Genomic DNA, 16,083 nt, shown 5'->3' with positions numbered 1-16,083 from the left:
TACAGTTCTAGTCACAATTTAAATATGGAGATCTCTGGTTTTAGACAGAACTAGATTCAGCTTCCACTTGGAAGCTAGGTGAATTTTAACAAGTTATTCTTTCTGAACTTCAAGAAAAAGGGGAAAGAAACAGTCTTTTCTTTAGAAAGTTGCTGGGAAGATTTAATGAGATATTTGTGTCAAGCATTTGTTAAATGTCTTAGACATAATAAATCATTAAGCTAAGACACTTTTAATTTCAAAAATAACTTTAGTAAGCATGGTGCATATTATATAAAATATACATATTTTTAAAGATGTATTTTATTTTAAATTAGGCATGTGTGTATATTATATATTGTGTACAGAGAGAGGTATATGTACATGAACACAAGTCCCCACAGAGGTCAGAAAAGGATATCAGCTAGAGTTGCAGGAGGTTGTGAGCCATCCAGTGTAGGTGTGGGACAAGAACTCAGGTCCTCTTCAAAAATGTATGTTATAAATTATATATTATTCAACTATAATGCAGTTAACATTTTTTGTTACGTTCATTGTGTATACATGTATGTATACACATGCCATATCACATGTGTGGAGGTCAGAGAACAACTTGCTGGAATTGATTCTCTCCTTCCACCCTTGGGAGTCCAGAGGATAAAACTAGGGTCATTAAATTTGGCAGCAAGTGCCTTTACTCTCTTAGCCATTTCACTGACCTTATTATTATAGCTTTTAAAAAGAGCATAGCAGCCATATGTCCACCATTCAGAATTAACATCTTATCATCTTTTCATTCCTACTAAGTAAAGGACATAAAGCAAGGCAACATAGATGCGTTCTATGTGCTCAACGTAAGTATGACTCGAGTGTTTACTTCCATACAGAAATCCTGCTTGAGGGTTACAGCTATGCAATATATTTTGACCCATCTCTGCCATCTTCCACTCTATTCCTTCTTGGAAGTATAGTTGTTTTAGGAATATTTGCTGTGTTTAGTTGGAATGATAGTTTATTCACACTGCAGACATCCAAACAGAAGCGGATAAGATCCTGCCTGATGGGCAAAGCTGGGGGTCAATCATGATGTTTCCAGAGTACACAGAAAAGATTTTTTTATCAAGTTTTTCAATGCAGTGACAAGACTGGAGATACATTCTTTTCCCATAAGATCTCAGAGAAATGGTATAACTCTGAAAGACATCAAACATGAGTGGGAACTCTATTCCATGTAGAGGGTATCCAGCCAGCTAAAGCTTCCAGACTGAAAAGGCACGGTGTGGAGGGCACTGTTTGTCTTTACAATGTAAACCAAGTCAGACCAGAGGGGCCTGACAGCTAGACATCAGAAGCCAGGAAACTGGGCTTGTCACCCCGAGTAGTGGTAGCTCTGAACATATCCAGCACAAGACAGGAGTCAGGAAATCCAGGGCCCACATGTGGTGGCTAGGAAGCAGCTATATAACGTCACAAGGCCTCCTTTGGACTCTGATTTCTCACTGTCAAATGGCCATACTGGAACCTTGATCTCCCAGAGTCCAGTGTTTCTTCACTGAGGTCCTGCATCTGCATGGTTTAAAATTCCATCTGCCTCCACACATAAACACAATGCCTAGAAGGTTAGAACATGTGTTTCTTGCCTCACAGTTTCTAAGGATAGCAAACCCAGGCCATGCAATGGGTGCGCTGGCTTGGGTCTCAAGTGCTCTGGTTAAGTTGAGGTTATTATCATCTCAAGGTTAACACTGGCAGAATCTGCATCCAAGTTTAGTCCAGTAGCCATGGCAGCCTCAGGGCCTTGCTGGTCCTTATCTGAAGACAGCAGGCTTACTAGTTTCCATTTTTAAGTTGGCATATGAAATAATAGGTTTCACTACATTTTGCACATAGATGTCGTTACGTTTTTCTCATATTCACCCCCACAAAGCCTCTTTTATGCACTCTGCCCAATTCCACTGATTATTTTCCTCACTCCAAATATTCTGTCTTTTGCTGTCATCCTACACACACACACACACACACACACACACACACACACACACACACACACATACACACACACATACACACACATTTGGATTCTACATATGAAAAGCATGGTAGTTGTCTCTCTCAGTTCCCCCATTTTTCTTGTGTCTCCCCCTTCCTTTGAACCTCTCTCTTTCTTCCTCGGGGAGTGGAGGAGAGAGAAGGAGAGGCAAGGGGAAGAGGGGGGGGGAAGGGAAGAAGAGTCCAGGGTAGAAATCACAGCCTTTTCTCTAAGATGATCTTAGAGACATTCCTTCACATCTGCTTTATTCTTAAAAATGAGTGAATGGATTGAACCCCCACTCTAGTAGAGGATATTATACTAGATGTTGCATTTCAAAATCCCCACCATGAAAGCAGAAATCGAACCAAAGCTGGATAGAGATATAGGACAGGAAGAGATTGCCTGGCCTGACCCAGGATGGATGCACAGCTATGGTGGTCATCTCTTCCTAGTTTGCCAGAGACTCTTGTTTTCGACGCTCAGAATCCTACTTGCCAAAAAGTGCCCATCTCTGGCACACTGGGATGGTTGATTACCATCTGGGTGTTCTGGCTGCAGCCATGTCTCTCCAGCAAGAGCTCTGTCCATGCTGTGGGAGGCCCTGTTGAGGAAGAATTGTTTCCATCAGCAGAGCCTCAAACGAGAGACTCATGCCACCCAAGGATCGTGGTCTGTGATGAGCTGGGTCACACATGACTTGCTGATGAGCAGCGTGTTCTCCACTTGGCAGCCTCTGCCCTCCCTGGGAAGACCATCTTACCACATGAGCATACAGTTTATTATGTCATGCAGGGCATTGTTGCTAATGTCATTTTGGCTGGGCGGGTGGATATTGGCATGTTGTCCTGCAGAGAGGGCACCATGCCATTGTGACAGATGGATTCATGTGTTGGCATGTTGTAGAATCAACAGGTCTAGCAAATATGAAAGCAACAGCCTAGAAATGGGTTTTGAAATCCACATTGAATCCTAGGACATTTGGGGATCTTGTGCAGAGAATGCTGAATGTTTGAAGTTTTGAGATGATTTTTTTTTTTTTTTTTTGAAGATGAGCCCAAGTATCAACTTCTTTCTGAACGGCTGCCCAAAAGAATTTGGCATCAAAGAAAAGTTCTACCACCATTGTTTTTTGTTGTTGTTATTGTTGTTTGTTTGTTTGTTTTTTCCTTATCTTAGTGGCAACAAATGCCCAGACATAAGTCCATCTCTCTGCTCTCAGCACCATGTATCTCTGTGGATCTGAAAGAGGCAAGAACAAGGACTCCTCCAGATCCAGTTCTCCCTGTTTTGTCTTCTTATGCACACCCAGGACTAAATCTTGTACCAAGCTAATAGAAAACTCATTGGATAAAATCTCCTTTAAGAAACATTTTTGATTTAAAAAAAAAAACTATTATATTATTACCTTCTTTTTCCTTTCACCTACAAGTCAGCCTACTTCCACTGGAACATAATTCAATTGACTATGATGACTATGATTCCCTAGGCTTTCCTGAGAAACCTTGAGGGGGAAAAATTCTCTCGGTGAAGAAAGTTTACACCAGAAATAGAAAAGGGATGCCTTCTTAGAAAGAAGACAGGCACGGGGGGAGGGGACAGTGGGCAAGCAGCGCATGGATTGAGGTGACGTGCCTGTGGTCCCTGATGTATGTGTTCCTGCTTCCGGAGACTGTTTGGAGGTTGATTTCACTTGAGTCACTATCCAGGGCGGGGTGGTGGCAGAGACAATGATTCCAAATAGAAAACACTGTAGGGCTGGGAAGGGTATCAGAACCCCCAGACGAAACAATGTGTTTTCTTTGGGAGTAGCAATTATCCTCTCTAATGAAACAATGTGATTTCTTTGAGAGTAACAATTATCCTCTACTGCTTTCTCACCAATACTCCTACCAGGGATGGATGGAGAGGTGTGGTAGTTTGAATGGGAATGGCCCCATAGACTCACATGTGTGAATGCTTGGCCCATAGGGAGTGTCACGATTAGAAGGTCTTGCTGGAGGAAGTGTGTCACTGTGAGGACAGGCTTCGAAGTCTTAGAAGCTCAATCCAGTTCTCTCCCCACTGCCTGCAGATCAAGATGTAGAACTCTCATCTTCTCTAGCACCCTGTCTGACTACATACTGCCATGTTTCCTGCTATGACAATAATGAACTAAACCCCTGAACTGTAAGCCAGCCACCAAGTAACCAATTAAATGTTTTTCTTTGTAAGAGTTGCTGTGGTCCTGTTGTCTCGTCACAGCAATAGGAACCCAGCTAAGACAGATGCTGACCATGTGAACACCTAATCAGAATCAATCTCTCTCTCTCTCTCTCTCTCTCTCTCTCTCTCTCTCTCTCTCTCTCTCTCTCTCCTCCCTCCTTCCCTCCCTCCCTCTTTCTTTCTTTCTTTCTTTCTTTCTTTCTTTCTTTCTTTCTTTCTTTCTTTTTTCTTTCTTTCTGTTTTTGTATTTAGGTTTTTAGATGAAACAGAGCTATTAGTTTTCAATATTGAGTTTTTCTGTGTAGTCCTGGCTGTCCTGGAACTCTTTCTACAGATCAGACTGGCCTTGAACTCACAGAGATCTGCTTGTTCTGCCTCCTGAGTGCTGGGATTAAAGGCATATACCACCACTGCCTAGAAATTATTTGTTTTGTTTTAAGATGAGGTCTCACTAAATAGACAAAGCTGGTATGGATCTCACAACACAGCCCCAGTCATTCTTAACATATAAGGTTCCTGCTTTATTCACCTCTAAAGTATTGAAATTACAGTTATGTGCCACTGTGCCCAACGTTAGCCAGTATCTTAGCCCTTGACCCAGAAGACCAGAGTAAAGCCTTGCCTGGCATTCAGTGCTGCAGCACCTCCTCCCCCACACTTAACACTCGCTTTAAAAAAAAAAAAAAAAAAAACATTAATTTCATGTTACAGTGGAGGAACACCTGCCATTTTCAGTACCTTTCTCTCCTAAGGAAGATGGATGCCCAGGGAAGTTCTTTGTGATGATGTAAATTGAAGAAGTTTGGAAAAACACAAGGTGAACAGCCCTAGAGTGCATTTGGCATGTCAGACAAGCCACTGGTTACTGAGAAGAAATCCCAGGGGCTCTTTACAAAATTTTGGTGACTTAACTGTTAGGTTAGTACTTTTAATCTGTCTCTCCATGGAAACTGGTAAAGTATAAGCAATCAGTCAGTGCTTTTAAGGGGTTATTTTAAGTGTGTGTGTGTGTGTGTGTGTGTGTTTGTGTGTGTGTTTGTGTGTGTGTTTGTGTATGTCTCTGTGTGTGTGTTTATGTGTGTGTTTGCGTGTGTATGTTTGTGCATGTTTGTGTGTGTGTGTGTGTGTGTGTGTGTGTGTGTTATATGTGAATGGGTATATATTTCACAGCACATAGGAGAATGTCAAAGGACAGCTCTGTGGAGTTGGTTCTCTTTTCATCTTTATGTGAATTCTGAGGACTAAAATCAGGCTGCCAAGCCTACATACAAGTTTCTTTACCTTCTCTGCTGAGCCACATCACTGGCCCATTGGAGTTTGAGTTATTGATAGCTTGTTGAGTTATTTGTGATGAGGGATGTAATAAATAAATCGCTTATGTAACTTCAAAAAAGGCACCGAGAGCAAGCACAGGGAACCCCCACACAGAGGAGACTAACCTCTTCACCATGGTAGAAAGGTAAAGTTGCACCATAGCTGAAACATGAGACATAGACATTGAAACATGAAACATAGAATGGACATGACAGCCACAGGGCACTCAAGAAAAGGGGTCTGTCTTAGTTAGGGTTTCCACTGCTGTGAAGACACCACGACCAAGGTGTCTTTGCAACTCTTACAAAGGCAAACATTTCATTGTGGCTGACTTACAGTTTCAGAGGGTTAGTCCATTATCATTATAGAGGGAAGCGTGGCAATGTGCAGGCAGACACGGTGCTAGAGTAGCCAAGAGCTCTACATCTTGCTCAAAAGGCAGACAGGAAGAGATTGGATCCACACTGGGCAGAGCTTGAGCATAGGAGACCTCAGAGTCCACCTCTGCAGTGACACATTTCCTCTGACACATTTCCTCCAACAAGGCTTCACTGACTCTAACAGAGCAGTTCCTAACAGTGCCACTCCCATGGGCCAAGCATTCAGACACATGAGTCTATACGGGCCACACTTAATCAAACTGCCACAGGGGCACTCACTTATGTATGGTAGGGAGTCATTTAGGATGGAGACAACCCTTGGATGCTCCAGCACAAGGATACATCTGTAATAAGATACCTTAAAAAATCAATTTAAGGGGAAAAGTGCCTAGCTTACAGTTTGAGGGGATACAATTCATAATGGAAAACCAGTCTCAAGCACAGGATGATGAGGTGGCTGGCCATACTGCATCTGTAGTCAAGAAGCAGAGAGGACGATGCTGGCGCTCAGCTTGCTTTCTTCTCTTATGCAGCCCAAGACCCTACACATACACACTTAGGGTGGGTGTTTCTATCTTAATTATCATCCTTTCAATAATCCTCCACAGATAGATAGGCCCAGAAACTTGTGTCTTAGGTAATTCTAAGCAGTAGTTCTCAAACTTCCTAATGCTGCCACTGTTTAACACAGTTCTTTGTGTTGTGATGACCCACAACCATAAAATTACTTCATTGCTACTTTATAACTGTAATTTTGATACTGTTATGAATCATAACATAAATATTGGATATGCAGAAAATCTGTTGTGTGACCACTGTGAAAGGGTTCTTCAACCCCCAAAGGGGTCAAGACCCACATGTTGAGACCTGCTGTTCTACCTGTCAAGTTGGTAATTAGCACCTAGATAGGACAGCATTGTAAAAGCTTGTCTTTGTATAGCATCCCCTGGGGAAGCTCTGACAGAGAGGAGTAGGAAACCTATCAGAAGCCTTTCCAGCATGAACTATGGCATCACTGTCCCTGGATGAGGACTTAGGTGGCCTCTCCACCCTTTCCCCATGTTCTCTGTTCCTTTTCCTAGTGACATGCTGACTGTAGATCAGACATGACAGAAATCTCCCTCACCTTATCCAGTGACTTGTTAGGCCTTTATGGGCCCTGATATGTTACTTCTTGACCACTATATGATACAAAAACTTAAAGCTCAGTAGTGCTAACCTGTACTTCCAAATCAATCAACTCCGACATGTTCACAGTGGAAACATTATAGGAGCCTTCACAAACCAGGTGTGGTGATACACACGTGTCATCTCAGCCCTCAGCATCCAGACACAGGGATCGGGAGTTCAAGGTCATCCTTAGCTATATCAGTATCAGGCAGATCTGGGTGAGATTCTGTCTTTCAAAAAGTCTTTGTAACAGTGTCTTACCGAGAAATAACCTATTGTATTGCTGGCAATTGACCAGTGTGCTGTTCTGTGGGGGGAATTCAGAGAGAGCTTGGCAGCCAAGGATACACATTCGGAGTCAACGATCCGTTCTGTACCAGTTCTCCACTGCCGATAGCTTGGCCCTGAAGGGATGATGCCCAGAAGAGAGAAGGCAGGCTCAGCATTGGCTTGCTGCTGCTGTCTGTCCCCCACGGCTGGAGGCCAGCTCTGAGTACCAGAGGGAAATTGGACTCCCAAATGCCAGCACAGCATCTGTGCCAACTGCAGCCAAGCCCTGCACCCCTTCCCCCTGCTTTTTGACTCATTGCAGGAATCTCATTACGAGCTCATTTCATCTCTCCGGGGAGTGAGCTGATGAAAGACACTGTTAAAATTGTGTTTCAGTGTCTTGAACCTATTTAAAGCACACTGCTGGGAGGTTATTATCATTTCTGTCATTAAAAGTGGAAACAATGCTAACAACTCTCTCTCTCTCTCTCTCTCTCTCTCTCTCTCTCTCTCTCTCTCTCTCTCTTTTTTATTGAGCACTCAAACCACAAACATCTCTTGAATAAGTGTGATGGATACCATGCATTGGCTGGGCACTATAGGACCTTCCCAGCAGCTCATTGCTTTGTTCTCGTCTCAAGGAATGTACAGCATACTTGGGAACCCAGGTGGATTTTTAACCAAATCTGGCAGAGCTGGAAAGTTCCAAGGAGAGACACTGGGGATACAAAAGACCTAGAGTCTAACTATGTGCTTCCCACCTATTTGCAACAGGATGTGTTACCTCAATGTTCTCACTGGCAGAGTGGAAGCTTGGTCCTCTTTTATCTACTCCACAAATATTGAGCAGATGTGTGTCAGGCCTGGGATAGCGGTTATAGGAAAAAAAGCAATATACATTGTAGCAGAAGCGGCAGTAAGTTAATACATAGTTACAGAAACACGCAGGTAATAAATATGGAAGAAATGTATTTGCCCAAGATTTTCATGCATTCTCTACACACCTACTATGGGCAATGTAGTCTTAATGAAGAAATAGATGAAAACTGTCTACTTTGTTCAAACAAATGGGGAGGGGGCATGGGGAGATGGCTTGGTGGGTAAAGTACTTGCCACATAAGCATGGAGACCTGTGTGGATCTCCAGAACTCACGCAAAGCTGGATGTGACAGCATGTGTCTGCTATCCCATCACTCCCAGTGGGATGGAAGGTGGAGACAGAATCCCAGCAAGCTGGCAAGTCAGGCAGCCTGGTGCGTTCAGCAGAGACCAATGAGAAAACCTGTCTCAATCCAGGTAGAAGATGGTGATTGGTGGAAGCCAAGACTGTCCTTTGGCCTCCATATGTGAGCTGGGGCACAGGTACACATGCTTACAGACATACACATACTCTCATGTGTGAACATATGCCCCTCATATCCACATCATATACAGAGAAAGCGATTTGCTGTTTGTGTTGTTTTGGTATTGATACAGGGTCTTTATGTAGCTCTGGCTTTCTTGGAACTCACTATGTAGACTAAGCTGGCCATGAACTCACAGAGATCTGCCTGCCTCTGCCTCCCAAGGCACGTACCACCATACCTGGCTACAAAGTGATATTTAAATAAATAAATTAACTAGTAAATGCATAAGGAATTAGGGAACCAACTCATTTGGTAAAGTGCTTGCCATGCAATTGTGGGCACCTGAGCTTGATGCCCAGCACCCACCTAAGAAGCCAGCCTGAGGGCAGATGAGTACAATCCCAGTTCTGAGAGATAAAGACAGGGAAATTCCTGAGCTTGCTGGACAGTCAACCTACAATAATTTCCAGTTTCAGGCCAGTGAGAGACCCTGTATCCAAAAAAAACCAAAAAAAACAAAAAACCAAAAAAACAAAACAAAACAAACAAAAAAAATGTAGAGCTTACCTGCCATGTACAGGGCCTGAATTCAATCCCTAGCATAAGTGAACAAATAAGCATTATGTGCATGTGAGAAGGGCTCTGAGCACAGGGCAGTACAATATAGAGGGAGCAGATAAGGAAACAAGGGGAGAGTCAAGAAAAAGGCTGAAAGGAAACCAAGGTGCCGTAAGAATTTTGGATTCTTTAAAAACCCAGTAATGTTATGGGAATATGTTTGAATATGATTGAAGCAGCTGACTGTGATTCGCCCTGTGCTCTGGCAGTGGTGTGATTCTGCCAGCTTAGGAATTCTGGGGACTCTTGAGAGTATCTAAAAATGCCAGAGCCCCTTGAGGCTGTAGCAGCCACTGCTGTCCCTGCTGCTGCCTTTGGATTGCTGGACTGCTGGACTGCTGGACTGCTGGATTACTGTTTGTTGCTGGTTGCTGGTTGGAGATATCCTGATGACAAAGTTTGGACTTTCCCCAAGGAACTTGACACCCCTATTCAGCAGGAAGTAGTGTGAAGAGATCTATGACCCCCCACTCTGTAGACCAGACCCCCTTTCTCTTCTCACCTTTCTCACCTACCTAGTGTTGGGAGGTTGAAAGGGATTGTGGTGAGGCATGGTAGGTTAAAGAACCTGATAAAGCATCCAAAAAGCATGGGTACAGCTGATCCTGCAGACTGCAGGAGTCTTGGTCAGTTTTTCTCAACTTGACATAAGCCGGAGTCATTTGGGAACCTCAACTGAGGAAGAAATCCATCAATTGTCCTGCAGGCAAATATGTAGAACATTTTCTTAATTAATGATTGATGTGGGAGGACCTAGTCCACTGTGGGCAGTGCTAGCCCTGGGCAGGCAGTCTGGGACAGTATAAGAAAGCAGGTTGAGAAGAGCCTGTAAGAGCAGTCCAGGAAGCAGCATTCCCAATGGCGTCTGCTTCATTTCTGGCCTCCAGGTTCCAGCGCTGACTTCAGTGATGATGAATAACTAACTGTCAAATTAAAAAATAAACCCTTCCCTTCCCAAATTGCTTTTGTGCATGGTGTTTATCACAGCAACAGAAACCTAACTAAGCCGGCTGGGCAGAGCATTCCCGACCAGAGTTCAACAAGGCTCTGCGATGGTGGGGCTTGAAGAGTTAGAGGAATGTGGAGAAGGCCAGCATGGTTGGAGCAAAGTGGACAGAAGGCAGAGGAGTAGGTGAGGCAGTGTGTGTGGGGGGTATGGGTGGGGAGTGGCAGATTGTGTTCTACTCTGTAGGATCCCAGAAGGATAGTCTCTCTTCGCTCTGGGTGACTTGGGAAACATGAAGAGTGCAAAGCGAGAGGGTATGGTGGTCTGAATAGCTTTGGCCCCATTGATTTGTATGTTTGAATGCTTGGCCTTAGGGAATGGCACAATAAAGAGTTATAGCCTTACTGGAGAAAGTGTGGGCCTTGCGGGAGGAAGTGTGCTGTTGCGTAGGTGGGCTTTGCAGTCTCCTATGCTCAGAGTCCGCCCAGTGTGGGATTTCAGTCTCCTCTTGGCTGCCTTCAGAAGACAATCCCCTCCTGCAGTCTTCAGCTCATGATGTAGAACTCTTGGCTCTTCCAGCACCATGCCTGCCTGCATGCATCATGCTATTGTGATGATAATGGACTGAACCTCTGAAACTGTAAGCCAGCCCCAATGAAATGTTTTTCTTTATGAGGGTTGCCTTGGTTAGGGTGTTCCTTCACAGCACAGCCATGAAACCCTAACCAAGACAGAAGGTGTGCTATAAGTCTACAGCCCCCAGAGACCATGAACTGAAGGCAGTGAAGTGTTTCAAACACCGTGGTTATGTTGCTGCTTTTCAAATTTAAGAGTGTTCCCTCTTGCAGTAGTGTAGAGAATGGATGGACTTCTGAAGACTGGGAGGATGAGAAGAATTCTCGCTGAATGGCCCTGGAGAAGTGAGGCAGGAAAAAATGAAAGTAGTATTAAAGGAAGGAAAGAAAGACAAATGACATCAATTACAGGCACAAAGTCGAAATGATTGTAATAGGGAGAAACAAAGCGGCTGCTGATTTGGATTTACGCATCTAGAAGAGGACACTGATCTCTGGGAGAAAATGATGGCATTGATCACAGTCCATGAGTCTGTAGCTCTGCATGGGGCAGGGGCTGTGGGATGGGAGGTGCATGGCTTGCAGACATAGCATGGTGGGCTGCTGGAGCTGAGGGTTCCTTTGCATTTGTGACAGGCATTAGAGGTGTTTGTTGACATCTGTGGGGGTCACTCTCCTGAGCACAGCAGTCTCATTCTTGGGCCATCTGAATGATTTGTAGGGATTTCTAGGGTTGGAAATGAAAATGAAACATGCCACTTCTCGGTCAAGCATTTTGGTACATTGAGCAGTTCCTGGTGTATTATTCTTTGCCTTGGCTCCCTTCAGCTAAGAAAGGATACAGGTTCCGAATGGTACCCAGAGGAGGTGATGGAGATTCTGCCAGGCTAGGTCCCCACTCTGGAATGAATGGTGCCCCTCCTACACCCACATTCATATGTTAATGTTCTGACTCCAGTACCACAGATCTCATCTTGGAACAACAGCATCCTTTGAAGAGGTGACTAGTGTCCTTTTTAAAAATTAGGTATTTTCTTCATTTACAGTTCAAATGCTATCCCAAAAGTCTCCTATACCCCCCCCCCAGCCCTGCTCCCCAATCCACCCACTTCCACTTCCTGGCCCTGGCATTGTGAGGCTATGCCAGTGCCTGGCAAATACAGAAGTGGATGCTCACAGTCATCTATTGGATGGAATGCAGGGCCCCTAAAGAAGGAGCTAGAGAAAGTACCCAAGGAGCTGAAGGGGTCAGCAACTCTATAGGAGGATTAACAATATGAACTAACCAGTACCCCCCAAAACTGTGTCTCTAGTTGCATATGTAGCAGAGGATGGCCTAGGCCGCCATCAATGGGAGGAGAGGCCCTTGGTCTTGCGAAGACTAATGTCCTAATAAGAAGGAAATATGCACACAGACACACTAAGAACACTGTGAGGACACAGGAAGAACACCCCATCAATAAGCCAAGAAAGAGGCCTTTGTGAAGCTATCTATGCTAATGGATAGTCTTGGGTTTCTATGCCTTAAGAACTGTGAGAAAGTAAACTGCTGTTTACACTACCCAGCCTGTGGTACTTGGTTGTAGTGCCCCAAGCTGAGAGATGGGATAAAATAGGAGAAGACCACCTGTCTTAGTTAGGGTTTTACTGCTGTAAACAGACACCATGACCACACCACAGCTTATAAGGGCAACAGTTAATTGTAAGCTGGTTTACAGGTTCAGAAGTTCAGTCCAATACCATCAAGGTAGGAGCATGGCAGCAGCCAGGCAGGCATGGAGCTGGGGGAGCTGAGAGTTCTACATCTTTATCAGAACACTGCTAGAAGACTGACTTCCAGACAGCTACAATGCGTGTCTTAAAGCCCACACCCACCCACAGTGACAAACTTCTTCCAACAAGGCCACACCTACTCTAACAAGGCCACACCTACTCTAACAAGGTTACACCTCCTAATAGTACCACTCCCTGGGCCAAGCATATTCAAACCACCACATCACCCCATCCCTTTCTGATGGTTCATGTCGTATTTTGACGTGTGAGAGGGTTAGTTAATTAAAAATAATAATCTTTTCACTTCTTTGAGTGGTGTATAAATTATCCTACTGTTGATAGAACTTATAAGGCACATGTGTGGGTGCTTGATGAACTTATGGGTATGCTCTGGTTCCTGTGGCTAGGGCAACATTGGGAGATCTTCCCCATTTTATTGGGGCTCCACTTTGAGCATATTGTTACAAATAATTTCCTTGGAGTAGATGAATCTTCATCTTTTAAAATGTTTTTTGAAGGGCAATCTGAAAAAAAATTATCTAAATAGACTACTTGAAAAAAAATTGTCTAGATAGAGATAAGCGCAAATATTAAGCTGCTAGGTTATTTGCTATAGTTCTTTTTTTAACAAGGGAAATTTAAAAATAATCTCTATGTCAAAAAATGAAGGACTCATTTTTTAAAATTATAGTCTGGCCACATAATGGAGCAGTGTGTGGCCACTAAAGATAATGTTTAGGGTTTTTTCCCCCCTTCTCAAGGAGAAATTCACATAATACAAATTAACTATTTTAAAGTGTACCACCTGCTAGCATTTAGCACATTTATAGTTTGTGTAAGTGATACCACAATCTCTTCTGGACACAGCTTCATCACTTGAAAAGGCAACTCATATCCATTAAACAGTTACTGTCTGTTCGTCCCTTTCTTGAGGTCCTAATTGTCACCTGTTTGCTTTCTGTCTCGGTGAGCTTACTGCTCTAGATAACTCATAGAAACTGTGCAACATGCCAGCTTCTTTCAGTTACCTTAGTATTTTTAGGTATATTCATAGTGTGATTTGTATCAGTTCACCATTCCTTTGTATTGACAAGTAATATTCTATTACCTATATACCACAATTTGTTTATCCATTCACCTTTGGGTGGGCATTTGGGTTATCAACCTCTTTTGATTAAACATTTTGCATATAAACATGCATTAACTTGTACCTGGGGGCCTCTTTTTAGCTTGTGTATATGTAGGTATGTAGTGTGAATGTATATAGTATATATGTACATAAATACATATGGTCCCATAGTCCTGGGATTACAGGTGTTGGCCACCAAGCCACCATGCCCAGTTTATGGGTTACTGGAGTTTGAACCTAGAGCCTTTTGCATGCTAGAGAAGTCGTCTACCAACTGAGTTGCATCCCTAGCCCACTATTGCATTTCATACGAAGCTAATATCTTGGCGTCTCTGGGCTTTTCCTCCTGTCCCAAGCACATCTGTCTCCCCTTGTACAGATTATTGTGAATAACCATCTCTTCCTCAGCATCTGCCAGCAGGTTTCAACTCCTCTTCTCAGTGCATTGCTCAACAAAGGACCTTCCGACGGCACCCTAAACCCTTACACACATTCTAGAAATGAAGGTGGCCGTGGGTAACAACAGCAACAATCATGTGTGCGTGTGCGTGCGTGTGTGTGTGTGTGTGTGTGTGTGTGTGTGTGTGTGTGTAACATTTAGGAAAAAATCTTAGAAAAATATGGCCCCTATTAGTAGTAATTGTCTCTTGGCAGTGCTATTAGAGGTCATTTTAATTTTCCTACTTTTGCTTATTTGTGTTTTATTCAATAAACAAGTATTGATTTTGAAATGAGGAAATGTTATTTAAAAATAGATCACCATGCTGAAACATAGACTGGAAATGATCTCTTTTTTTAAAACCTACTAAAGGGCTCATTTCAGTAGCACAGACTGCAAACTTGGAGTGATACAAAGATTTGCATGGCCCTTGTGCAAAGATGAAATGCAAATTTGCAGACTATTCTATATTTTCAAGCATACTAAAATGATACAGAGTAAATTAGTTTAGAGGTAAACATTTCAAAGGTGTAGGTCTGAAAGAGATGGCTCTAGGATTAAGAGCGGGTACTGTTCTCTTCCAGAGAATCTGATTCAGTCCCCAGTATCGGCACTGGAGTAGCCCAGCACCCTCTCTGACCTCTGTGAGCACTGCATTCATGTGTACACACTGCCCCCCAACTCATACACAAAATTAAAAATAAAAATAAATAGTATAAAGGGAAACTTAGAAGATCAAAGGGATAGGAAATGAAGCAAGAGTGAATGGATTTAAAAACGTGTTTATTAAGTGGCAGGAAGACAGAGATGTGATATACAGTGAGCAGAGAAGACTACCCCAGTTTCTCCCAGGAGTGGAAGAGCTGTTCTACCCCATGGAGCCTGGAAACCTCTGAATGAAAAATAATATTAATCCTAGGAGTCTTTATTTCACTCAGATTATAAATCAAGTGTGATAGTAGGGTGAAGATATTTTCAGACATGCAGCCACTCTGGGAACAGACAGAGCTAGTGCAGAAAGACAATGGAGGACATGTGCCCGAAGAATAGGTACTAACTCAAAGGAAGAAGAGGAGGATCATGGGAAAAGTCAACCTCCCTCAAGGGAGCAGTGAAGGGAATTCCCAGTGCCGGGAATGATGGGACAGTTTGTGCAGGACAGGAATCCAGGACGCAAAGCGCCAAGAGAAACTGGGGCTGAACTGTTTGAGATATGAGGGCATAAGGAACATATTGGAGCCCACACTGCTCAACATTTGAAAGCTAGTGAGAAGTCCACTAGTGTAGGGCCGGGCCATTGAACTAGCCCCCAAGAGAGTAACCTGAAATGTAAAACAAAGTCATCCTTGCTAAAATCCCATGTTGCCCAAAGGAAACACGGCTCTTCTTGGCACTTTCAAGAAATCAGGGGAAAGATAAGAGTCCTGCTTCCCATGCGACAGGGCAGTTTCAATCAGCATGGTGCCAGCTGTAATAGATGCTCAGTTCTTACCTCTTAATCCTTACGTAGACCTGGAGCAGCTTGCTATTAACCAATCAGTTACCTTTCTATTCTTTTCTCCCTCCCTGTCAAGGAAAGTAAGTTTGAGGTGATGGTCCCCCTTTCAGCTCTGCGTTTTGGCTTTCTTCAGTCGAACCTCTTCGAAAACACTTAGTCTAGTGTATGGAGTGAGTATCTAATTGGAGAGGAAAAGAAGGTCACTTAAGATGGCTAAGCTAAGTTGTTGTTTATATGTCCTTTAACACTACTAATGAGAAGTTTCCAGAAAAGTGAGACAAATCGGCTTCACAGGCAGCCAGTACATCACAGTGATCTGTGAATTGTTTAATTCCAGAAGGATTTGAATTTGTATATGCATTCTCTACACTTCATCAAGCTCTTACATGTGCCTGTTGCTGTTCTTGCAGTG

General features: G+C 43.4%; 1 non-coding gene across 1 annotated transcript; it reads left to right on the top strand.

The window, feature by feature from the left end:
* The first annotated feature begins 14,544 nt into the window (after positions 1-14,544).
* Positions 14,545-14,648, top strand: LOC115063454. Its single transcript, XR_003843329.1, has one exon. It is a non-coding gene; the product is annotated as a U6 spliceosomal RNA (small nuclear RNA).
* Positions 14,649-16,083: the final 1,435 nt, after the last annotated feature.

This window comes from Mus pahari, chromosome 2 (assembly GCF_900095145.1).
Source record: "Mus pahari chromosome 2, PAHARI_EIJ_v1.1, whole genome shotgun sequence".
Taxonomy (NCBI): Eukaryota; Metazoa; Chordata; class Mammalia; order Rodentia; family Muridae; genus Mus; species Mus pahari.
Note: the sequence above shows the minus strand (reverse complement) of the source record. Positions and strands in the feature narration are given on the sequence as shown.